At 33.9% G+C, this 25,946-nt stretch overlaps 1 long non-coding RNA gene and 1 other non-coding gene across 2 annotated transcripts in view; one reads left to right on the forward strand and one right to left on the reverse strand.

The window, feature by feature from the left end:
* The first annotated feature begins 6,030 nt into the window (after window positions 1-6,030).
* The window catches only part of LOC125056407, a 30,268-nt gene continuing 10,352 nt past the window's right edge, over window positions 6,031-25,946 (forward strand). Inside the window, exon 1 of the long non-coding RNA XR_007118053.1 lies at window positions 6,031-6,212. This is a non-coding gene — a long non-coding RNA (uncharacterized LOC125056407). The remainder of the gene's footprint in view (window positions 6,213-25,946) is intronic.
* Window positions 9,848-9,919, reverse strand: Trnam-cau. The gene has a single exon. It is a non-coding gene; the product is annotated as a tRNA-Met (tRNA).

The following is a 25,946-nucleotide window of genomic DNA, read 5'->3' on the forward strand; positions in this document are numbered from 1 at the left end:
TCCTATCCATAAAACTGAATTCTATCACTCCTCCTTTACTGTGCAAAGTATTCTGCTATGGAATTCTCTTCCAATTGACATTAGACGAGCTCAGTCCTTAAATTTATTCAAAAAGCTTCTTTTTGATCATTTTCTTTCTGCCTCGTAATTAGCTGCCTCTGCTTATATATATTAATTATTGTGACACTGTTACCCTTTTGTATTGTATTGTATTTTAAATGTTTCTATTTATTATTATTGTTTTTTTCCTTTAGACTTTACTTTATTTTAGTTATAGTAACGGGTTATTTTGAGTTTTTATTTTTTTGTTAATAATTTTTGCAATTCTTGTACTCTACCCTCTGTAGGTGTTTCTTTTTTATTGTTCCACATTAGGGCTGCCTGGAAGAAATCGCTTGTTAGCGATAAGGCCGCCCGTTGCCTTATAACTTTTGTAACATGTTTTTTTTTGTATTTTTGTTATGTGTATGTTTGTAAGGTAATAAAGCATAAATAAATAAATAGTTGCCGAATATGCATAAAACATTTAATAAGAATCGGACGAGCCGTTTCGGAGGAGTATGGGAACGAACATTGTGACACGAGAATTTTATATAATATATAGAGCTAATATATATTATTTGCTTAAATTTTATTTATGACTATTTCTTTAGCCTATGTTGTATACAAGAAAACGCTAGAAAAAGTTTGTTAGATATAAAATAAATGACATGTACATGTTCTCTTAGTAACAAACATCCGTACTTGAATTAAGGAAGATAGTGCATTGAGTTGATACCTTTTTTCGTTATTATATTTACGAAGTGTAAATGCATTTGCACAAATCTTATTCGCGAAAGTAGAAGGGGTATGGTATTCAGAGACTGGGTGAACAAAACCACCTCGGGCAATTCCTATAATGCCCACTGCATAATAATTACGCTCTATTAAAACTCTCCGGTGCATCATACACTACATAGGAGGTAGGAGATTGGCATATCTTCTCCTAAGAGATTCGATACCTTGATTGAGGGCATGTTAACTAAAATAATGTATAGTTTCAGTCTCCTCACAAGGCTGATACGTCCTAAAGACGACCAAAAACGTTTTAAATGTACAACATAACAACATAAGTTATATCCATTAAACATTAGCCCTTACAAGTCACTTACAAGAGGTCACATATATGATGTCCCACAAATCCTTATGTCATCAATACAATCATCCCCCAAGTAAGGAAAGAAGTTGTAAGCTGTTATCAGTCGATTAGAAGGGCGTCTTATCAATCTATGTTGACCGCTGACCGAAGCCACTCCCTCTCCTAATATTGGATCTTTTGTCTAAATAGTTTTCTTTGAGGGTTGATTGTGGATATTGTCACAAGTGCTTATGGGTATTGATATTAAATTGAGTTATCATTTTTTAGAAGGGCATAAACGCAATCGACTTAAACTCTTTAATGTTAGAAAATATATTAATTTTCTTTTTTATAAACATAAATTTATCAATTACAGAATTCTTTTAGCTCTTAATACAATAGTTTCGAATGGCTTCAAAAAAATTGTCAAAATAAATAATATTTAGGAATATTAAACGGCTCAAATATAAGAGTCTTTCCTTCAACTTCGATTTTGTTCCCTTTGGAGTAGAGACTCTTGGGCAGTGGGATTCAAATGCTCAGGCGCTAATTAAAGATTAAAGTTGCGCCTGGTAGATAGTACCAGTGACCCCAGAGCTGGTGCTTTCCTGGCTCAACGAATAAGTATCGCAATACAGCGAGGAATCGCTGCTAAACTTTTTAAATTTGTTTTATTTTCTTTTAATTATTTATATTATAACTATGTAGGTTAAGAATATTGTAAGTATATTTGATTGTTATGATTAGATATATTTAAACAAATATTTTAATTATATTCTTCAGGAATTCGCAATTTTACCTGACAATATTAAATAAAGGTAGGTTTTATTAAATTCAAGTGCATATAGTTTAAGTTATAGTGGATGAATCAGACTTATTTCTGTATTTAACTACTCTCATTTAAAACAGTATATAGATATGCAATGGGAAAACCATAGGAAAATTACCGTGTCTCACGTAAAATATTATAAATAGAATTATGCTCATGTTATGTCACGTTTAATATCCGTACCATCGGAGCGATCTAATATATGTTGGTGAAGACTTGTCAAACTGAGAAGTCTAATCGAGTTTGTGATCTAAGTTATTCTCTATAAAGACACGACCTGGGAATTATTCACATCATACGATATGAGGATATCAAACTTATTAATATCACCCACACAGACTACTAAGTGTATTAAAGATTGTTTATCTGTCTCAGAATATAATTTACAATTACTACTTAATTTCAATTCATATTCTCTTGTCGAATTAATACAGCCTCGAAGCATTTGATACAGTTTGCCAAAGCCTATCACGCAAACAGATACTGTAAGATAAATTTAAATACTTACAAAGTTACTCCTAATATACACATACTAATAATTTTATAGTGTGTGAGATCGGACGTTATAAAATACCTTTGTGAGGGGATACGGTATGTATGGCAAGTTCCGGCGTCTTCTCCCACATCCGGTGGCTTATAAATACAATCTCGTGTACGCGATATATAATTATTAAGTAATTTTTCTGCATAACTTTGTCTACAACTTTATCATTATTATTATTTCACGCATTATTTTATATCGACCTAATAATGGTGAAAAACTTTTTTGTATCTATTGTTTATGCACAAAGGCAACGACATAACGATCTAGCCTAACTTAACTTTAATAAGTAATTAAAGTCTAACCTAATTTACTAAAGGATATTTAACATATAAGAAAGTGTCCAATAACACTACTTACAGTCTCAATTAAGAGGAAGATACTCTATTCTTGCGTACTATTTTTTGCCACTAATTCTTCTTCTCACTAGACCCGTGTTGTCAAGAAGAATAGCCTCGTCATTCAAAAATAACTTTTTAAATATCAATTTCCTAACAAAAACTTGATTCAAATAAAAGTGTATTATTTACTATGAAAATAATATATTCGATATTGATTCTTTATTTTATTTACGTACGACGACTTACTGATGAACAGAACTTTAATATGTCGAGAAAGCTGAGAACTTCAGGAAGGACAAAACATTTGTCATAACCTTGGGTGCTCAAGGTCTGTTTTATATTTAATATTTGACCAGCGTAAGTAGCTTTTGTACATACATGTATAGTTCAAGTTTGCGAAATAGAGGTCACTGGGTCCTATGACGTCACGCATAGGTCTTTTGTGCTAAACACGAGTGACGCCGCGCGGCGTGACGAGACGAAGCGATAAAAAGATTACACGTTGACGTATAGAAATCGTGCGTGAGGTGAATATTAATGCGATCTCCCCTCGCACTAATAGATTTTAATCGGCTGCGGCCAGTATTGACGTGAGGATTTTACAATTCGTGCTTTTTTCAAAATAAAAAGCTTATCAATACAAAACGAAGTTAACATGTATATTTCTGCAATGTTATGTTTTGCATTGCTCGCATGAGAGAGCTGACACATGTAACAGTACAGTGTAGTGCAAGATGAGCCTCCAGTGCGTTTAGATTTGATACCCTGTCCCTGTATGACCATTATAGGCACGTTAAATTGCTAAGAATTTATAGTTTTTGGTCGTATTTTTTACATGTAGAACTCACACCTATGAGACGCAGTTAACATAAGACATCGGTTTTCGTAGTCTAAAAGTCCTAGTCCGAAGTAAAACAAAAACTTTTATCATCAGAATTTAAACACATAGCATCCCGGTACTTAAAACTACAACTAAAAGTAAAGCACAAAGACAAGAATTTCCACAGATCCGCGACCTACTCAACGGATTATCCGTAAGTGCTGAGATTTGAATATTTTTATCTATTTCAAACTAGCAATCTGCTCGGTTTCACACGGGCTCTGCTAAGTCTAAAGCAGATGAAGAGTTTGGTTGTTTATTCGGTCGAAAGATCTCTGGAAGTAATGGTTTAAATTTAATAATTCTTTTTCTATTAAATAGTCTAATTAATCGAGGAATGTTACGCCCGATCAGCGCAGGTAATGGTGATATAATATACATATTTTAACAGGAGGCAAACGGGTGGGACGCTCACCTGATGTAAAATGATACGCCACTTTTATTTCCTGAAGGCTCGCAAGTGTGTTGCCGGTCTTTTGTGTAATGGTAAGCTCTATTTTGAAATCTAGATTTAAATATTTTTTGATACACAAACATCCAGTGACGATTGTATTATATATATTAGTTATTAATGGTAAGAGCCTTACAGCCCTTGTTTTCGTTCAGTATTTGCATGGTGAGGGACAGGCGATTTGCATCCGGATCAAAGAGATGCATTACGCCAATGTATTCGCTAACACGTAAATAAATAAAGATAAACATTATGGCACGTCACTGCGAACGGGGTGTTAAAGTCCGATTAAAAAGTGTGGGATTCGGTCATGTGAAAGAACTAAAGGGTTCTTGTTTTATAGCTATTTAATAATAATGAGTTGTTTGAGCACAGGGAAAATGGACGGCGTGTGGAAAGTTATGGAAAAACATTACTGCTGGTGCAGAAATTTACTTTTAACTTGATCGTTTTATTATGCATCTACCTATTGTTGTAACAGTAACTCGTAAAAATATTTTATATATGTTAAGAAGCAATTATAAAATTTACAGATTTAGACATATATTTCCCTTTAGATCACCGTTGAAAGGGAAATCTATGTCTGTATAATATTAATTTGTTGGTAGAAAACATTCATTCTTTGTGTTTAAATGTATTTTTTCGTACTTTGTTGTTTGACTTAATTAAGTTTAAAATTGAAAAAGACTTAAGTAAGACAAGACGGTGTTGATCGGAGGCTTGTGGCTAGTATCGATTTTTCCACCCCGACTGTTGACAAAGGCAGGTTCTTACGGCAAATGAGATGCACCCTAAAGAATATTATGGGCAGACATCGCTCCACTATCCTTGTATGTTGTGCGCAGATATCCTTATATCGGCTTTTATTGATCTGCCTTTCATTTACTTGCTTCGGAATTTCACTGGAAAAATCCGAGATTACATTTCGATTACTTCAAGATTGAGTATATATCAAGCACGCTCGGCGCACAAGGTATTGATGGAAAATATTTAAATAGAAAAAATAAATATTCACCCGACTGTATTACAATATTACCTTATTATACATATAACTTAAAACATATATTAATAACTCAGCGTAGTTTTAACACATATAATACATATATGGCAATGCAATAATATTGAATTTGTATGTTATTCTGAAAGTAGAATAGCTTTTCAAGTTAAAGATAAATTGTCTGCGAAATGCAATAAACTATTAAAACTCGTAGATAATTCATTGTAATTCTAAAAATAAGTCATAAATCTTATATAAAACAAGCAATTAAACGGTCACAAACAGGCATAGATCAAATATTTGTGCATTAACTAGTTTTTATCGATAAAATAGGATTTCATTTAACTTATAAAACATAACATTTTCAATCTATACTGTATACACAATAAGTGTGCATTTTTGTACAAACTTTTAAGAATGTGAGAATAAAAAATTACCAGGTATATATCTAACATACAGTTAGTAATAATCGTTTATTTGCAAAGAAATTGGTACATTCAAATTAATTAATTATAAAAAACCATGTCATGTTAATAATCATAATGTCATAATAATAAGTCAAGTTATTTATAATTCATGTCAATTACATAATAGAACATATTAATTGCTAAGTATACGTTATATATATTTGAAGACCCAAACATTTTTTAAATTTATTTCAAAGACACAACTTGAGTCTTCCACGTTATTAAAAGTACGCATTGCGTCAAACACTATAATGTGTTTAAAAATCCAAGTTTACCAACAAAAGATTCATTGTAAAACGTCCACCGAATTTAAATCAGCTTTATTACGGCGATATGTAAATTGTGTAGCGTCACTACCCTTATAAAGCCTTGTTTGAATTGAAAATTTAGCCGACAGCCGCGCAGTATCTGTACGGCTTTCAGGCAACACGCAGCCTCTTGAATTAAAAGCCTGCAGAAGAAAACGCGAAAAACAAAAGAAAATTAATTTGCAAGATCAATAATTACTCTGTGACATCCGTTATTTGGTTCGCGTGACGTCACGAGCTGTCAAGGGAAAGAGATGGGTGATCAGAGCGAGACAGCACGTGTAAGTAAATATGGAGTGACAACGTTATTGGTTTTTTTATATGATGCCAACTAAGTTCATGATTAAATAGATGTTGATAAGAGTACATATAGGCTGGAAAGCGCTGCGAACGTCGGGGATAGGTCGTGGGATTATTTAATGTGTAACCAAGCGGGACATGGGGCAGACATATTTCTGTGTACGAATGCGAATAATAGTGATAATTTTAAAAGTATAAAGAAAGAGTTTCTGTACCAACCAAAGCATTGTTCAGATTTTGTTTATCACATATTTTACTTTGGGAATTGCCATCTTAAAATAAGAGTTATTTCAACAAATTACATCTTAAGTATATCCTTTGTCTGAGTCTAAAACATTCTTATAAGCACGTACTTGTAAATTCTTGTCTGGCTATCAATATGGTTAGAGTTAAAGTTACACTAACTAATTGGGTCTTTCAAATCAAGTTTAAACAAGCTGGAAACGTTTATTCAACTTAGGGATACAATAATATTAATATAAACATAATAGTAGATCAGTGGTATGTAATAAATGCTTTTAATCATACGTCTGGTATTCATAAACCGCTAACAGAAACGTGACGCACTGTGCCCTACTTTGGAACCTATATCTATCATTTGCCCATGCCACATAGAACCAAAAATATGATATTTAAAATCTCTTGGCTATAGATGTAGCGGTTTATTTATATAAGCTAACTAAGGTTTAAAAACTATTTAATTAATAGATAAAGATATAGTAAAATATATCTTATTTTGTTTGTTTTGGGACAAGAACAAATATTGTTTTAAATATTATCGCATTTGAATTCTCAGGGTTGCTGCTTAATATCAGTGGCCTAGCTTGATCTGAGTAGGTATAATAAAACTTTTAGTAATAAAAAATTGTTATTGATTATATCTGTCTATTTATAGCACATTTATCACATTATATTTCGTTCTACAGAAGAGAAGATGTTATCATTATTTACAAATATACTATATATGTAATTAAAAAAAACTACATATTTATTAAGTATATATAAGTTCAGGAAAGTTTTAAACGGTGGACAACATAAAAGTATAGAAAAATACTAAAACGCAATTGCATTTTCCAATAACAACTGTTCCTGGCATAGATCCCTTCAGAAATTTGTGTTTCGTATCTGTAGTATGAGTTCCGATGTCTTTGGTCTGTTTTCAAAATGTTGTCTTAAGTTTAGACACAAATATGTAGGTGATACGTTTACCGGGTCATCTAGTACTATATAAATAGATTAAGATAAGCTTTATGATATAACCTAGTTATATCATAAAGCTGTCTTTATGCAAGTATATAATTAGGGTATGATAATTATATGTATTACATCAATTCAATCGGACCATGATATAAAAAACTATCATTTCAATATTTACCATAAACCTTCGAGTAGACGCCATGTGCGTTAATCACTTACTCACTAAGGCCGCATTGGGGAACAGATAGAGCCTAACAAGCTTATAAAATGAAATTATACACAGTTTGTATTTTATTTAGACAAGTTTTGGTTTAGCGCTGACACTAAATGTGTACTAATGAAGAACCGCCCGTCGCGGGCACGTAATTACACCTCATTACAAGGCCCTTCAGCTTCTATTTATTACTTTAAAATATACATCAACTTGTAACTTAATTTCTGTTACTAAAGTATTTTATGTGGTTTGAATACTGTGTTCAGTTCGCACTTTCTCACGAAATTTGTCTTTGAGCGACATAAAATTACTCTTCATAGGAGAACAATAGTTTCTATAGATAAGAGTACTCACAAAAATTGGTTACAATCGACACTTAAAGAATCGAATAGCAATCGAGTATGACATAAGACAACCCCTACCACGAGCCTCGGGGCACCTCGGGCAACGATTAACATAACAAGAGTCCCATTACGCACCTAGAAAACCAAACAACAGTTTCGTTTTGCGGTCCCCAAACTAACTATAAACCTTAAGACCAAAAGATAGAGTAGTTTTTTAGCAAATTCTTATTTAATATACGAATAATGTAATTTTTGCAACACTGAAGTCTAAAATTTGACAGTCGGGTGGTTCGTTTGTCGATCGTCATCGATTACTCACAGCTAGTTGGCAGCCTCGGGCAAGTTCGGGGTTCGTAGTTAGCTATTTTTCGTCACTAACTAGATAACAAGTGGTTTTAAATTGGAATCTACATAATAATGAGTAAGCGAGGGAGTCCGTGTATGTAACTGGCATTCTACTTAGAGCGGGTGTTGTATTTCATTACATCGAAGAGACGGTTTACACTAAATATGTTCACCTGAAGAAAATAATATTTTATTTTAGAATAACAGAGCTGGTGCGGAAAGCGTCTCAGTCTCGAAAAACAGCGAGCAAAGCTTGAAAAAATCTTTTTTTCAATAATAGAAAATTTAACATTACGATAATATTATAAATTTAACGTTTGAGAGCAAACAATTAACTTATTTCTAATAGTAGATTAACTATTTTATTTATCAACTAGGGCTTATGTAAAAAAAATAATGCGCGATTACTTAATGACGGATCAAAATTAAATTGATTTGAATCTAAAATTGCCTTAAGTAACCATTAACTAGAATAAATAATTTCTTAAAAGGACTGCTAAATTCCATAAGCAGATATTTTTCCTTTTTATCCTCATTGGATTAAAAAAAACAATTTGCAAAATCGACATGTGCAGTAAATGATCATTATCCCATGCTAAAACAAACGGTGGTTGTTTGTTTGTCGGTTTGTTTACACAGAAAACTGAACAGTTTCACAGTCGGCTGACGAGGGACAGTATTTGGCTAGAAGCGTTCTCTGCTTAAAAATACAACTTTCAGATGTTTCTACTTTGTCAGATAAGTGTACTGTTTATTTTCCTATTTATTTTATTAAGCTCGAATTTAAAGGCTTTTATAAGGTATAACTTTGAATCCTTTTGTACTTCTTATCGTAAAAATAACAATAAAGTTTACATTAATATGTATATAATATTCATTATTTTATTTTATTAAATTTCGCTGCCTTTAAATTGCTTTAAATAACGAAAAGGCCATCAGGCACTATGGTATGTTTTTAATTTTAGGTGCAATAAAGTGTAAATAACTAAATACATATTTAAAATTAATGTATTATTGATTATTATTATTAAGCCTTTAGTTCTGACACCCAGTATAATATATGTAAACATTTGTTTTAATTACATAACCTAACTTAATGTTATAAATCAGATGTGCCGGTTTCAGTGATCAGCGTGTCCTGTGACACATAGACCTCTTACAGCTGCTTCCATTCTTTTCTAGTGTTAGCTCTTCTTGTCCAAAATGAAATTATGGATGATAAGGTATTAAATTAATTATACATAAATAATGAATAATCAAACGAGTTGAAATGCTAAAATAAATATATGTACCTACTTTGTTTTTGCAACTGTGCTGAATAAATTGAACGTAAAAACCGTTTTATTATAAGAATGTACCTATGTACTTACAAACACTGTTCAACAATTGGCAGGTGAACAATAGAAGAGGTTTGCCAAAAATTAGGACGTGATTTGAATAGAAATTATTGCACGTCATAAAAATATAAATATTTGTTAAAAGCATAATATACAACAATAAAATATAAAAAGGATTTTAGCAGAGCGTGGTTTCGATCCACGGACCTCTGGGTTATGGGCCCAGCACGCTTCCACTGCGCCACTCTGCTCTTTGATTAATTGTTAAAATTTACGATTATTTTATGCAATCAGCTAAGTATAGCAAATTTCATTCAAATATATTAAATAGAATTTTATATGTTTGGACGAGAAATAAATAATTCTAAATTGTTACTACAGCCACCATCATAAAGTTAAAATGTTTAAAACCACTTCAATGTTCGTAAAATGCATTTTATTTTGCAAGGGGCAAGTAATTGAAGCCCGCGGCAACATTTAGTTTTGCCTCAGTGGTCAATTTATTACAGCACTCGAGTATTTTTATAAAGTTCATTATCATTTAATAAAACGTTGCGAATGCAATTAACTGTTCAATTTTTTTTTAATTTGAGGCTGTATTAAATTTGACATTAGGAAAGACTTGACTCAATCTACTATAACCCCTAGATGGGGCAGAGGGCCCATGAGTGAGTCTCCATCGCGTTTGGTCTTGAGCCTTGGTCTCTTTGCCTCAACTGCAACTGTACGACGCCAGGTTTGCTTGGGACGGCCACAATTCCGCTTTCCTTGCGGGTTCCCAGTTCTCGGCAATGCTCCCAAAGTTGCTCGTTAGAGATCTTCTCGATAGTAAATTACCAAAATACGGCGAAGACAGCGCTTAACGAAGATCGTGTTGGAGCCGGTACGAGATGAAATAAGAAAGCATATTTTTATTTCTATATTACGAGAAATAAATAAAATATGAAATAGAAATTACAGCGAATCCGCCACGTGGAAGAATTGACCGTTCGGTCATTATGCCCTACCAAATTTTCCCAATAATTATGAGTATTGTAGAGAAATCTCCTAAAATCAGGCATAGTAAGTATAAACTGCACTTCAATCCGTAATCGAACCCTTTATCAAACAATCTATGGAACTAACTGTACTAAGGTGACCGTGGAACCATTTACGAGTATATACCTACCAAATTCTATTTTTTACACGCTTTACATTAGCTTCACCTGTATGTATGTAACCAACTTCTTCGGACTCGATTTTGACCCACTTTTAATGGTAGGGGAGCCCAAGAGGGGATTTCGGGATTTACTAAAGCGCGGCAGATTAATATATAGGGGGATACCTTGTACCCGGTTAAGTACCTCCACAAAATATGAGGCCCATATATAAGGCCGCACGTGAAGGAGACAGGATCAGTTTAGTAAAAAAAAATTGACCATCAGAAATTCCCGAGCGCGTCAGATTAAGGTAGGGTGAGTTAATTACATCCTAAAAAGTGTATATTCCACTAATCTGACAATTTGAGAGTGACGGAAAAAAAGGGGAGGGCAACAAAGTTGTAAAAAAAAAACGTCATCTCGACATTCTCGAGCGTAGCTAATTTTTTTTTTTATTTTGAAGGAAATAATTCAAGAATAATGAAAAATATATAATCTGACGATTTCCGCAAGCCGAAATAACAAAAATTCGTCGATAAAGTTAAATGCGTGCAGCTGCGTGATGCCTACATTTCCTTAAACCGATCGGAATCTACTAAACGTCGTTCTAAATATTTCCCTCAAAATTACATTTCCTGTGAATTTGAACCGATTCGGACCGATAGATTTTGAGAAATTTTGAAAAATCTTAAAAAAATAAGAAATATTTTTTTTTAAAGTGGTTTCTTTATCGATCAATTTCAAAAACTAATCCGCCTTTGAGCTTGAAAAACCACGTCGATCGCCACCAAGCTGGTCAAAAGCGGTTGATTCGTTTGAGAGATATCGTACACGAAAGAAACCCGAAAAAGTGTTTTTTCGGGATTACTCCGAAATTTGTGGTTCGATCAATTAAAATTGCAAAATTATTTATGAGGATGATAAAACTGCGTCGAATGCCGCCAACCGCGTGAAAATTGCTTGATCCATTCAAAAGTTATTGCGGTTTGAAAATTCCAAAAATAGTGTTCTATGAAACTTCTATCAGACTTTCGAGCTGGGAGAGCTCAAATGCATAGAAATGTTATTTCTTTGAACTCAGCGAGCTCAAAATATCAATTTTAAGCGCCCAGGAATGGAATTAGCGGGAAGTTGCAGGGATGGCCCTTTAGGTGAACCGTTTTTCTATTTTTTTTTTGTCAGATCAGGCGAATCCCTCTAGATAATCGTCAGATTATGAGACAGTACGTTTAGAACATAAAGATGAACCACATATATCTTAATCTGACGCGCTTGAGTATTTCAAAATTGCGATTTTTTTTTGCAAATTAAGAAAATGGCTGTGGGTTTGCGTCCCATCGAAATCGTCAGATTAGTGAATGAGAGCTTTTTTTTGGTGCACTTAACACTCCCTTAGAAAATCTGACGCGCTCGATAATTTTTTTTTTTTTTTAATTTTCAACCCTTAAATACAACCACCCGCATCATGCAAACGATCAGATTAACATACGTACATTATTAAAAATACGTAGGGCATAGATGCTATCAATATCTGACGCGCTCGAGGATGTCCATGCAACAGTTTTTTTTTACATATTTAACTATCTATAGCCGCTTCCCCCACCGATGAAAAGGAATTTATCATATAACATTTTTTTCTTCTTTTTATCTAAGCTTTGCATCCCAATAGGTCTCTACGACGCTCGAGTAAATCCCCATTTAGCATCGTGGGCTCCCCTACCATAACGGACAGATTTAATTCAAACTGCGCACCTGTCAAAGATCGATGACAATACAATAATCCGAAAAAAAAAATGAAAAAAAATTTAACTAAAAAATAAATAATAGTTTAAAAAAACTAAAAAACACGTGAAAAAGCGTGGGGCGCTCTGTGCCATATTTTTCATCTATCCAGCAACCCACGCTTTTTCACAATAATACCAGTATTTTTTGTTCATTACCATTTTCAGTCTAAATTAGGAATTATTTTTCACTTTTTAGTTTGATGTGCTTTAAAAGTGTGTTTTGTTAGTTTTTTTTTTAACTATTATTTATTAACTTCTTTAAGTTAAGTCAAAGATCAATTGAGAAATAAAGTATTTTTGAATCAAATAAATAATTTTGTATTTATTCTGTGGTATAATTAGAATATGTTCTGTGAATTTCTATAGATTTTCACTAATTTCCCGAATAACTAATAAAGAAAGGAAATCTTCAATTACTCGCCTAAAATGAGGCAAAATTAGTAGAAATGATGATGACACATTAAGTGACATTGAGCCAAGTTACCAATAACTGTGGGACCCCGGGGGTCTACAATAAACTAGTACAATGACCCCCCGTCGCGTGGCAGGCTCTCCTAGACCCAGGGACAGTTAATCTGCTGGGGTGATTTTATTGCTTTTTACTAGAGCTCATTTAGTTCCTTGCTTAGCATTGATTGCTTGAGCAACTTGGGATTAAATTATAAAGATCTTTTATTGGAGTTATTTCTTAATGCTACTAATTTGTTTAAACCTGTAATCATATTAAAACAGCTTTTGTATACTATTTTAATTTACATTCATTATAGCTGGCAATACGACGTTTGACATCAAAAAAATAGTTTCCTAATAGGTTTCATGTACTAAAAATAAAGACATTATTTACATCAAAAGTGTATTACTAAGAACGGTTCGGGTACATTAGAATCACAAAGTATTCACGAAATAATATCGCGTAATTAATAATTAAAAATGATATTAGGAAATATTGAAACAATCACAAGTGTCACGAAACATGAAACGTGGCGATCGGCGGTATCAACTAATTTATAAAAAAACCTACTTATTTCAAACAAAAACAATAGTTCTCTGGGTGAGTGAAGCTTATATTGATTGATTTCGTGTTTTTCAACTACAGACAGATACCTATGATATCTTTAACTTGAAACCTTTATAAAAAGAATCGAATGAAGTTTAGACTACGAGATTCAAATTTGGTACAAGTCATTATTTAGTCACGCCGCCGGTCTAACAATAACAAAGAGCGGAGATAAACAGTTTGATATCATAAAACAATTCGCAAAATTACCGAAATAATTTATTGAAACAGGGCACAGTCACACGACAACCCCATTCATAAAGATTTTTTATCACAACCGTCCTATCATAGAACATCTAAACTGTCGTTAACGCTCAAGCAAGATTGAACTTAATATTCATTGAGTTACGATTCACATTAGAAGAGGCACGCAGTTTTATTAAGGACGTGTGCATAATCGCAACGTCATTTGACTAATGACACCTTAATGTTGCGTAGTTAGTAAGCGGAATGGTTTTATTGTGCGAGTGCAATGTATCGAGAAGTTTTAATTTTGGTTTATGAACCATTATTTAGGGACACCCTTTACATGAACAGTGGACAAATGAGTTGAAAGAACAAATAAGGCGATACTTGCTGGTCTATGTTGTTTAAAGTCACTTAGCCCCCTGGGGCGTGGGGCAATTCTGTACCCGTTTGATCATATTTTCAATGTACTTGTCTCACTTACTTATATATAACTTCCTTGATTTGATCCGAAACAATTTTTGTTTTACCGGTAATCGAACCCAGGATATGGGTGTAATAAATCATATGCACACAGCCATGGAAATAGAAACTTATTATTAGAAAGCTTTGCAATAGTCTACACTTGTGTGGTCTATTACAAACGTACGAGGCTCGTTTGGACTATTTCAAGTTAGATACCCTAAAACTACGACGTGACTTCATTGGCGTAGTTTATTTGTATAAAATATTTAAAATGCTTTGCTAAATTTTCTTTTCTTTTTAATCTTACTAGAAAGAGTAAAAAGAAAAGAAAATTTAGCAAAGCATTTTAAATATTTTATACAAATAAACTACGCCAATGAAGTCACGTCGTAGTTTTAGGGTATCTAACTTGAAATAGTCCAAACGAGCCTCGTACGTTTGTAATAGAGTTACTAGAACTAAAAGTCTTCTATACTGCTACTTTTAATACTCCAGTGAATAGGCTATCTCGCTCTTACCACTTTATTACTATGAGTAACATTAATGAAAATGTTGATATATTTTACAAAAAATTTCCTACTTACCGTAATTTGGTGTATCACGCTCTTAATGATGTTTAAGTTTCTATTTAGTTTTTTTTTTTTAGCTGTTTGCTTGTATTAATTATTGCCTTGCAAGTTTGAAATTTATGTTCCAATATAATTTATGTGTCTGTGTGTAAAATTTGTGAAATCATATTTTTTTCTATATTTTAAGCATACATATTGTTTGAGGACTTATAAATAAATAAATATGTTTTTACATAAATTTCCAAAATCTTTAAAAGTTAAAAGAAATTATTATAAAACAGGAAATAACTATGTGATGAAATAAAATTCGCATAATTAGTTATTGATCTAGAGCTTCCAAAGCTCATTTGATTATACGAACTTTATAATGCCATAGCATTTCTTAATAGGGATTAAGAGTATCATAAAAACAATGAATTGCATTGTAAAATATAACGTCATGGTAGCCATATCGTCTGCCCTCCCATCATTCATAAAATAATAGTCGAAGGGAAGTTTAACAAATGATATGACGCACTATTGTTGAAAAACCTTGTTTTACTTTATTGTTGGGGGACGCTCAATTCATCCGCAAAAGGTCCAGTAGACTTTTTAAAATGATAGTTATATTATACAATTTGTTACCTACTTATGATGATAAATATATATTATTTGTGAGCAGCAGTGTTAGCCTAGTGGCTTCAGCGTACGACGCTCACCCCTGTGATCGTAGGTTCGATCCTCAGCTGTGCACATGTAAATGGACTTTCTTTCTATGTGCACATTTAACATTCGCTCGAACGGTGAAGAAAAATATCGTGAAGAAACCTTATACCCAAGAAAGTCGACAGCGTGTGTCAGGCTCAGGAGGCTGATTAGATTGACAAATTAAATCATGAAACAGATACAGAAATCTGAGGCCCAGACCTAAAAAGATTGTAGCGCCACTTGTTTTTTTTTGTTTAGTTTTTTTCGTCTGGGAAGAATTAAGGTTTTTATAAAAAACAAAATGTGATTTTGGTATTATTGACAGGTGAAATAGATAAAACAAAATGTAAAATCTACTACAAAGGTAGACTTTCGTACAATAATATTTGTTAGACTTATTAACTCACAAATTTTATTTTTTAATATCAACTAATCCTCAATAAGAAATGCTTAGGCGTTTATATGTTCGTTTAAATTTAGTATATGGCATTATAGAGTTCGTATAATCAAATGAGATTTAGAAGCTATTTCGTATTTTATAATAATTTTCTTTCATAAATTCTAAGGTTTTGGGTGAGTATGTTAGAACATCTAATAATAAGCTACTATCTCAATGGCTGTGTGATTAAAGCTCGTTATTAATATAAAATAATTGAACATGATGAGAAATAAATTGAAATGAAACACGTAATGTTGAGGCAATTTAATTATAACGAGTGTTTTATAATGAGTTTGAAAACAAACGAGCAAAAACAATCGAATGGCAATACATTTGCATATCCGCGTCGATAGCAGGCATCGCGACGATTTATCTTATTCGTTTGTTTCACACTACCGATAGCGATCGGCACGCGACCATTGTCCCAGCCCGGGCCATGGGACCGTCCCCGCACGTGCTCTTCATTATTTCGCGCCAAAACGTCCGCTTTGTTAGAAGATTAGGCGTGAGGCGCGGCTGCTTAATGGGACTTCTGTTTTCGTTTTTTTTGACCAGGGATCGTTGTTGTGATGTACGTACACGTTTTAAACCACTTTATTAATAAACATACTTGTGGGCTTAATATATATTGTCTTGATAGATAAAGAGCGAAATTGTTTTTTGTACAAATTATAAAATTGAATGGATGCGAGGGCAGATGCTACGTCGTAGCAGCCGCAAGTAAGAAACACAAAGTTTATTAACGCATTTTTATTTCAAAACTTGCGAGCCCGGTAGGTATCTTGCATTTAGCAAAATCTATCAGTGTATTTTAATTATATTAAATAATAATTGTAGTATAAAATATATATTCATTTAATATATGTACAATGTACATATGCGTATTTACATTGTAGGCGTAAAGGTATGATAACAGCAATATACACACTGATTGTGTGTTCTCTGCTACTTTGAAAAAGCGAATCGAAATATAAAGGAGTTGTTTTGTGACGATTTTAGCCTTTAGACGTTTTGACATAGAACTCATTTTAGAATAGTACCGAAATATTTTAGGTATGAAATCTAGTCGAAGGTAAATAGTAACATAATACAATAATTAGCAATACTATACATTGAAAATTAACACTAAAATTTACTATACATAAACAAAATAAATTACAATCTCACCAGCTGAATTGCAAGCATTGATGCAATTATTCGCCCACACAACTAAACACTGTGAATAATTTGAGTATAAATTAACACCTTCATTACAAGCCTTCTTCCAAAGGCTTCAGGACTCATACAGTACCTATAAACATTAAACAGCGTTTATGATTACCTTTCTATATAAGTATTGAATACATTTGTGTCGTAAGCGTTGGGAATAATGACTTTAAATACAAAAGATAGATAAATCCAAAAAGCCATATCGCAGTGCAAACCCGCCCTGTTGTGCGTGCTCATATCAATAGCACGTTTGTTTTATCCCGGGTTTCGCCCCCATTAATGGCCTCAATACAAAAATATTGAAACACGCGGCTCGGCCATTGTACTGGTGGGCGGTGCAAAACCATATTTATTATTTTTGTCACCATTGTACGATGGATTATAGTATTTAGATGAAATTGGGGATAAGGTCTGCTAATCTTTTTTGTCGATATCGATTTTTGCTCACAACACTACGCGTAGGCGCACGACACCTTGTTTATAGCATTATAATTTACAAAATTACCTATAAATTATAACTGTGATAGAGAATGTCTATTGTGATTTAAATGGTTAGTGATTTTCAACTATTTCATAATTATGAATTTTGCTCAAATATTATGACCAATGAATGGCATTAAAAGGGTAACTTAGAGACTAAAAAATGAACACATATACAGACCGACTGTATATGTATTGTTACAATATTACAATAGTAATAATTATAAAAATAATATTTCTCATAAGTTTAATATAATTCACTCCAACTAAAAGCTGTTATAAGCAACATAAATCCATTACTGTATGATTTTAGTTTGCACGAAAGACGTAGTAGTGACGGAACAAGCTCCCAAGTCGTTTAACTTCATAACGACCTGCCAAAACATTTAAAACTTGTCCTAATCTTAATAGTTATCGTATACCCACGAAGCGAAGGCAGAATATAGTAGCAGTACGTTAACACTAGAGTATAACCCTTGGAACGTCGCCGCGGGTCAAAACGACCCCTATCTGATCGAAGAATATCGCCGAGACGGTTGATTCAAGTAGATAGTGACAATTTATGCAAGCGATTTCAAATACAAATAAATGACTGTGATGTTTTCAGAAGCTTCGAATTGACGTAAAGTGCATAAATTAAATCACATTAATTATGTAAAACGCTAGGAGTATTGAGGTGAAAATGAACAATTAATCTCGCAGCTTTCGCTTGCAATTTAGATATTGTCAAGTCACTAAGGCGGTTCAATGTGTCGTACGAATTGTGTTCTACAACAAAAACATCAATAACGAAAAAATCATTACATCTTTGGATTGTTTTGAAGCGCCCTAGCTGGGGCAGGCGGGGGCAGCAATCAATACTGGCTGCTACTCGGCCGGAATACTAAGCAGGTGAGGACGTGAGCTCGCAGCGTGCAACGATGCTGCCTAGTACTCACCGTACCGTCTACTGATCTAATTATACTATTATTTTATATGTTTCTTCTTTAATGCTCCACTAAATCTAAATCTGTAATAAATTATCAAAAGGCGTTTCGATGACATGTTAAAGTACTTGTAGTTGATGTGCTTGTTTCGATAGTGATTGTCCAAGAACATTGCCAAACGCATTACGTTTAACTATTGTTCTTACATGCACTCTTCAGCCTATTTCAACACTCAGCGAGTCTGTTAACTATGAAACGGATATAGAAATGTTTATCAGCGTGGAGATCTTCAATGTCAACAGATAACCCGTTTCTAGCGACACAAACACAGAGCAAACAATGAAGCACTCGTCCTGAGAGCCAATCCAATCATCTCAAACAGTAACTATCTGAGATAACAATACTCGAACAACCCTTGAGAATTCGGCCAAATCAACTTAACGTTTCATTCCGAAAACGCCCTTGTTGACTTTTGACGTTAGTACATTGCAAATGTTATCTTAGTTTACTTAATCAGCACTGGAACGCAACCGATTCGATGTATGGTCTCAGGGGCCCCTTAACCGGTTAACTGGTCCCAAAACGAGACTCCCCATTCGAGGGTCAAAAGGGGTTTCCTTCATAATCTCGATGTGAAAGGAAAATATTCCTTATCTTTTTAATTATAACTCACTGATCGTTCCGCTACGTCATCTGTTTTAATTTTCACCCGCCTCTGGGGAGTGCGATAATGCTAAGATATATCGTGGACATTATGATTAATTCGAACTCATTTAATAGTCGTTCCGATATAATGATACTTGAAATAAGTTTGTCACAGAACTTTCGTCAATCTACATATCTTTGCCAAGATATTCTGCTAAAGAATAAAGATAATAATTGCCTAAAATACTTTTATTAAAAATATATAGACGCCATCACTGCGTGGGTACTTATATTTTATATTTTTCAAACAAGCAAGAAATAGGTATTATAAAAAAGCTTGAAAATTAATATGCATATGCAATAGTAAAATAAAATAAAATCTAACCGTTAAAGATGATTTATTTAAATGATTACAATATTCGCGCGAACAAGAGACAATATTCGTATAAATTAGTTTAAGTCTACTTCATTGCTATTCATGATTAAGAACCAGACTATTAATAAACATATATTTGAATCAGTGAACAGAAACCGTTTGAAATAAAGCTGTAACATCGATTTGAACAGCAATAAATAAGCAGTGAAATAACAAATCGTTACAATTCATTTCGCAACATCAGCAGCCAAGTGCAGAAAGCCCCTCCTTCATCCAAGCCGCAGATATGACGGGATCCCTCAAATCTGGTGTCAAACTACATCCCATCTGTCACTGCTCGCGTTGCCATAAAAACTTAATAAGCGATCCGTCACCATAAAATAACCATTAAAAAGCCGTCGGACGCTTTTAAAAATACATCAAGAAATGAAATCGGTAGTTAATTACCAAGAGACTTGGCGGATCGGATTTCGGAAGGGCGAATGCGGGGTGGGTGCGAAATATCTCGCAATACTGCCCAAACATGTGACTCTAAAACAACCCCAAAATACCTAAATGATGAGGTCCTTTCTGGAACTCAAAACTAAATTTTGAAATAACCGCAATCAAGTGTTTTAAATGTATATTAAATGTTCATTACTTTTATGCAGTCAAATAATCTTTTGAATGTAAAATATATCAACTTTGGTTCTCAGTTTATTTAGAATTAATTACTTTAAGTATCATCCCATTTTTTGAGACTGAGTTGTAATGAACTAACACTAATATATACAATGATATCCAACAAGTAGGAAATTTAATGCGTAAGCAAAATTCCAAAATCAACGAAGCAACAACTTCATCACTTGCAAAGCAAACACTCAGACACGTTTTAAAAGGCCATCAAAAACGCACAGCAAATAATGATCAATAGGATCTTGAAAATCCCTGACGTACCTAAACACTTCCCTTGATATATGCAAATATTTACTGGTACATAACAGGTACGCATATAGCCGACCCCATTCACGACTGAACGGTTGACTGACTCCTAACGAATCATTCGGTCACCCCACTGCCTCCCACGCAGGTACAGACTATGTACGGCCTATGCTTGAAATTTTCGCTCCTGAGTCCTTAACGCCCAATCGTAGCGAGCGAAGGGTTACAATTTGATTGTTAATTACGTTCTTGTCTACGAACTGATTTGTTCATCGGTTTACGTTATTTGTTGAGAAGGCTCTGTTTGCCTAGCTTTATTAATATTTGACGAAGAATTAAAACTTATTCTCAATATGAGATGTGATATTAGTGATTATGAAGGCTGTTACTCTGACGATTTGTCCTCGTCAAGAGATAAATAGACAGGTTGCGACTTAATTTAGATCTCATTTTTTGATATGATTATGATTTAACTTCCTGACTAAATTGGATCCTAGATAAAAATGATACCTATTTAAATTTAAAATCATGTTTTGTGTCGATGTTCTTTGGATTAAACGAAATCAATCTGAATTACATCATCGTCAGATTACAGTTTGATAAAACAATCTTTATGCTATAAAGTTTTTATTTTAGTTACTGTTCCTGTGTTTTTTCTAACGACTGTTTTTATATATAACATTTCCAATGTATTATATATTCGAATAGATAATACCCAAATAGTGTCAAGTTCCGTCGTAATACGATAAAGATCAGGCCAAGCCCTCGTCCGACAAGATGACTATTTCGCAACGCAATTTATACAAATCTCCCATAGTCGTGTCAAAGTTATCTTTTTATCTGCAATTAGGATTGCGACACCTCTCGTCCCGCGAGGGCCAGCATCAAAGGCCTCTCATTATGTCACTTTATTGAGTTATCAAGAGAGGGAGATTAGTTCATACTTCCATCAAATCCTATCATACAGCCCGACGCCTTCCACTAAAAACAAGCTTCATTTTGGCAAACCACAATCTTTTCATACCGCATGTTCAAAGTGGAACGAGTACACCGAATTGCACCGTATATTCATGACCCTAAATATTAAATTCGGTTACAAATTTCATAGTTAATACAACTGTAGTGAAACGCAACCCCCTTGTCTTTTATTTTGTTATAAGGCTGATCGGAAACATCGCTTTTGTAAACCGTTTGTTTATTTTGTAGAATGTGCAGTTAGTGCGAATATGGGGTATTAATTAAATTTAATTATGTTGGGCAATTATTTATTTGTTTCATTTTAAACATCTAAGAAACATTCATGTTTAATATTTATAGCTCAGAAAATTAATTTTAAAGTCATTTTACGTGTCTTCTTCGTACTCCTGAAGGTCTTGCGTGTCTTTAAAAGGACTAAATGATACGTCAACATAGTGCCTCCACACCGCTTTATCCTCAGCTTATGTATGTTGAGACCCATAATTGTCTTAATTTGATCAGACCATCCACCCCAACTTCTCCTGCCATCACTCCTCATTACCATTACCAGCTTGTCGAGACTATTCAGTTCTCTCCCGGTAATATGGCCAAAACAGTCAAGCACCCGTTTGTAAATGATAATTGACAATCTTGTGTTGGAGAATGATTGGACTTATTAAGGATATTTTACGTTATGTTTATAACTTAACCATGACGTGTTTAGGCAGATAACATATTCCTGTATGAATCCCCTTAGCAAAGGCTCAGCGCGGAAAGGGATTCGGTCCCTTAATTTAAAACCGCGATAATGAGATGCATGATTCGATTATCTTTCTATTTTTGATTTTGACAGCGTAATTGCTATTTTGTTTTGCGTTGGTTCAACTAAGGTCTGACTCATAGATTATTTGAGATCGTGTTCGGAAAGCTATATTATTTAGACAAGTATAATGTAAACTTTAAGCTTCAAAAGATGGAACAAGCTTTTGCCAAATAACGTAAGCGATTTTGTTTATTACATAAGTAATACAAAAATATTTTTATATATTTTTAGCCAGCCTTTTTGGTTTATTAGAAAAACAAACAATATTATGTCACACTCAAAGATTCGACTCGGTAATAAAACACAGACGAACACATAAAAAACTATTCGAGTGCCAGAACTAATCTTAGTTATAACTGTAACTGATAGTCGAGTGGCGAATGCCAGAATTTAGTGTAGGGTACATAAAGAAATATCTTGTTGTCTATGACATAATGATCTTATCGTCAAGAATTGTATGAAGTCTGGTTTTGTGTATTGTAATTATTGAAACAAAAATGTTTTCTCCTTCAGAGCCCTTCACCACTTTCTTAAAAACTAAATTTTCACAAATGTTTCTTAAATTTATACATTCATCAACCATCTCCTAAAACTTCTAAACTTATACTGAAAGGGAAAGTATTCTTCTTGTACAATAGTAGATTGATTATATAATTGTAAGTGCCATGTAGAAATTATTAAGTCAAGTACCTAAAATCATTAATATGTCAAATGAGACTAGCCCACGATACAGGGAATCCTGGTGTGGGGGCTAGTGAACTTTCTCTTTTGACTAAACATCTTTAATCTCTATTTCTTCTTTCTAAGGAGTCCCTTTAGGCAAGGTTCCGAAGATACTGGCAGCGTTCCCCCTTTGAATAGCTAGACTAATTCTTTGTCCAAGGTAGCAAATTCTTTCAATTTATTTCTTTTATTGTTGAAAGATGCAGCACACTGGCGATGTATTCTATTTTTAAGAATCTAATATAAACATTACTCGTTATATCCCTTAACCTCAAATCGAAGCAAACGATTCGTTTGAAATAAAAACTTTCAAACGGTAACATAAAGGTAAAAAAAACTTTCTTCTTGCATAGCCAGTGTCAATAACGAAATTCCTTAATTCGCTTTTTACACAAGGTATAAAAAATATAGTTGTCGATCGTGTTCATAATTGGCACAGCAATTAGGTTGGCTATTATTTTTACGCGTTAACACGCCCGCACCACGATTTTATCGTCACGTGCGTTTCATGAAGGCTGTTTTTACGGTCCGTAAGCCGTTTACTATTTATAGTAATTTTAATTACGTAATTAGAGCCATATTTGGGTAATTGCCTTAACGTGAAAATGCTTTGTTTTCACGCTGAAATCGTTATAATGGTTTACTTTTAAAAAACATGCCAATTAACCCTAGTATATTCCACAGTATGACAATTCGTCTCCTGTCTCCGAATTTGTCCAGTATTATGAGCTGAAATAAATAAAGATATGCAAACTTTCATGTTTTAACAGTCTGCACTTCCGCCGCATCGAACCGACTCGAATGTAGTAAAACGTGAAAAGTGCAATGCATATTAAATGTATTCTATCCAAAATTTAAAAGATTCCCAAAACCGTCCACGTACCAGGAATCTCAATTAAACTGTAGCGAATGTCAGCAGTTATAACTCAAAAAGCGAATCAGTAAAAAGTTGAGTTTTATTATGGGCGTTATCACACGTGTCCAAGCGCGGGAAAACGGCGAAAAACACGGATCCAGTTCATGTTAATATTTGAACCGTTTTTATTTGAAATTTCCATTTACAAGGCGCCTCCTTCCCCCTGCGACCCCCTCATACATATTCATCGAATGCACCCTCACTTTCTCTGCAGTTCATATTGCTGTGTTCTGAATCAAAGAGAATTTGATTTATGCTATTGATGATTCTTGGGCTCTTACGTCTTCGCTAACGACACGACAGCCTCCGTGTTCAAGTGATACTTACGTTGTATCGCGTTTGCGCTACGGAAACTTCCAGTAAATTGCGATAAGCTGTGAGCTACATTTTTCTTACTGAATATTTTAGCTTACTGTAAATGCAAACAAACACATTTTAATAGTTATATCTATGTACTAAAGTGACATGTGCGCAAATCAAGCCTTCAAGATAGGTAACCGGTGTCCAGTTCCGGTGTGGTGCCAAAGCCACATCCGGTCTCGGCCATGACGTCATACGCGTCGCTTAGACTTCCGGCTTAGCAATCAGTATTATTTTTGTAGTATCCCATTGTTGTTATTTATGTATAGAGTAAAATAGTATATTAAAAGTCTGGCTTAATTAATGCAAGGAACATATCTTTTAACAAGTTAAAGTTAAAACAAAGTAGCATGCTACAATCTCACTCTGTTATAATATAATCTGTAGATGTCAGGTTATTTTCATCTTATCTGTACTCCGAGTTGACAAGTGGACGATTCCTCCCTACCTCGATATCTGCGCAAAATTATTTCACGAAACTTTACCTAACTTACGACCCTCTACGTTCCATAATTCACAAATAATTTCAGTCTTTATTCGTCGCTTTTAAGGTTCTATTTCAAAGGCTTTCGACGCCAGGACACGTGATTAGTGACAAGCTGGATACCGGGAATCATTTGCGAGGCGAAAAGGACAGGTGACATGATATTATGCAAATTTGATGGGTGTAAGCGAGATAGCAATGAAATCGTTGTTTCTCTGATTCGAATGAAACGATTTATTACACGATGAGTACTGAAAATTAATTATTTGAGTTGCGGCGTTACATTCGCGGGTTTTTACGGATTCGAGGGATTTACGAGTCTGTTCTTCTGAAATATTTGACTTATGACTCAAGTACTAGGTGGAGGGGAAATTATTTGTTGAGATGATATATTAATGGTGAAGATTGGCGATTGATAATAGGTACATATCGTGTACTGTTATTTTATTTTGTAACCTATTATACTAACTGGGTATCTTACGAGGCAGCAAAGTTGTCTTAGTTGCTTAATCGACTCTCAGGTGGTGTGTGGTAGTGTGTTTGAATTTCAGTTGGATTTTTCTATGTGCGCAACTAATACTTTCTCATAATTAGTGGTTAAAGAAACTATCATAGCCTATACGCAAAAATTTACATGTGTCAGGCACAGAACACTGATTATGTTCTTGTCTGAACGTCTGTATGAAGACAAATTATCAATACGGTATGATATCCAATGGATCATCATTATAAGTATATTGGTCTGGCCAATATGAAACTTTAGATAAACCTAACATGTTGCCAGTCCAGTGCTATCTTTGATCAACAAATAACTGAAAACCGCAAGTTGACTTCAAACGAGTAAAATATTCCATTCGTCCTTTGATCCCGCGCCCGGTCCCAATACGAATTGCAACCAATCGGGATACACCAACTTTGATTGAGGGACTGTTAATTACGCGCTGACCTTCAGAGGCGGAGCCTCATGCGGACAATTTGGGAGACCCTGAAGTCTTTGGTGCAGAGTAAATTGCGGTCCCAACAATATCATAATACTCAATTTAAATATATATTGATACGGTCGAAATACTGTTTGTCAAGTTGTTGTTTTTAAATAAACAACTTTTTTAATTAATTAAAGACAGCAATCTAA

Source organism: Pieris napi, chromosome 15 (genome assembly GCF_905475465.1).
Source record: "Pieris napi chromosome 15, ilPieNapi1.2, whole genome shotgun sequence".
In the NCBI taxonomy this organism is placed as follows: domain Eukaryota; kingdom Metazoa; phylum Arthropoda; class Insecta; order Lepidoptera; family Pieridae; genus Pieris; species Pieris napi.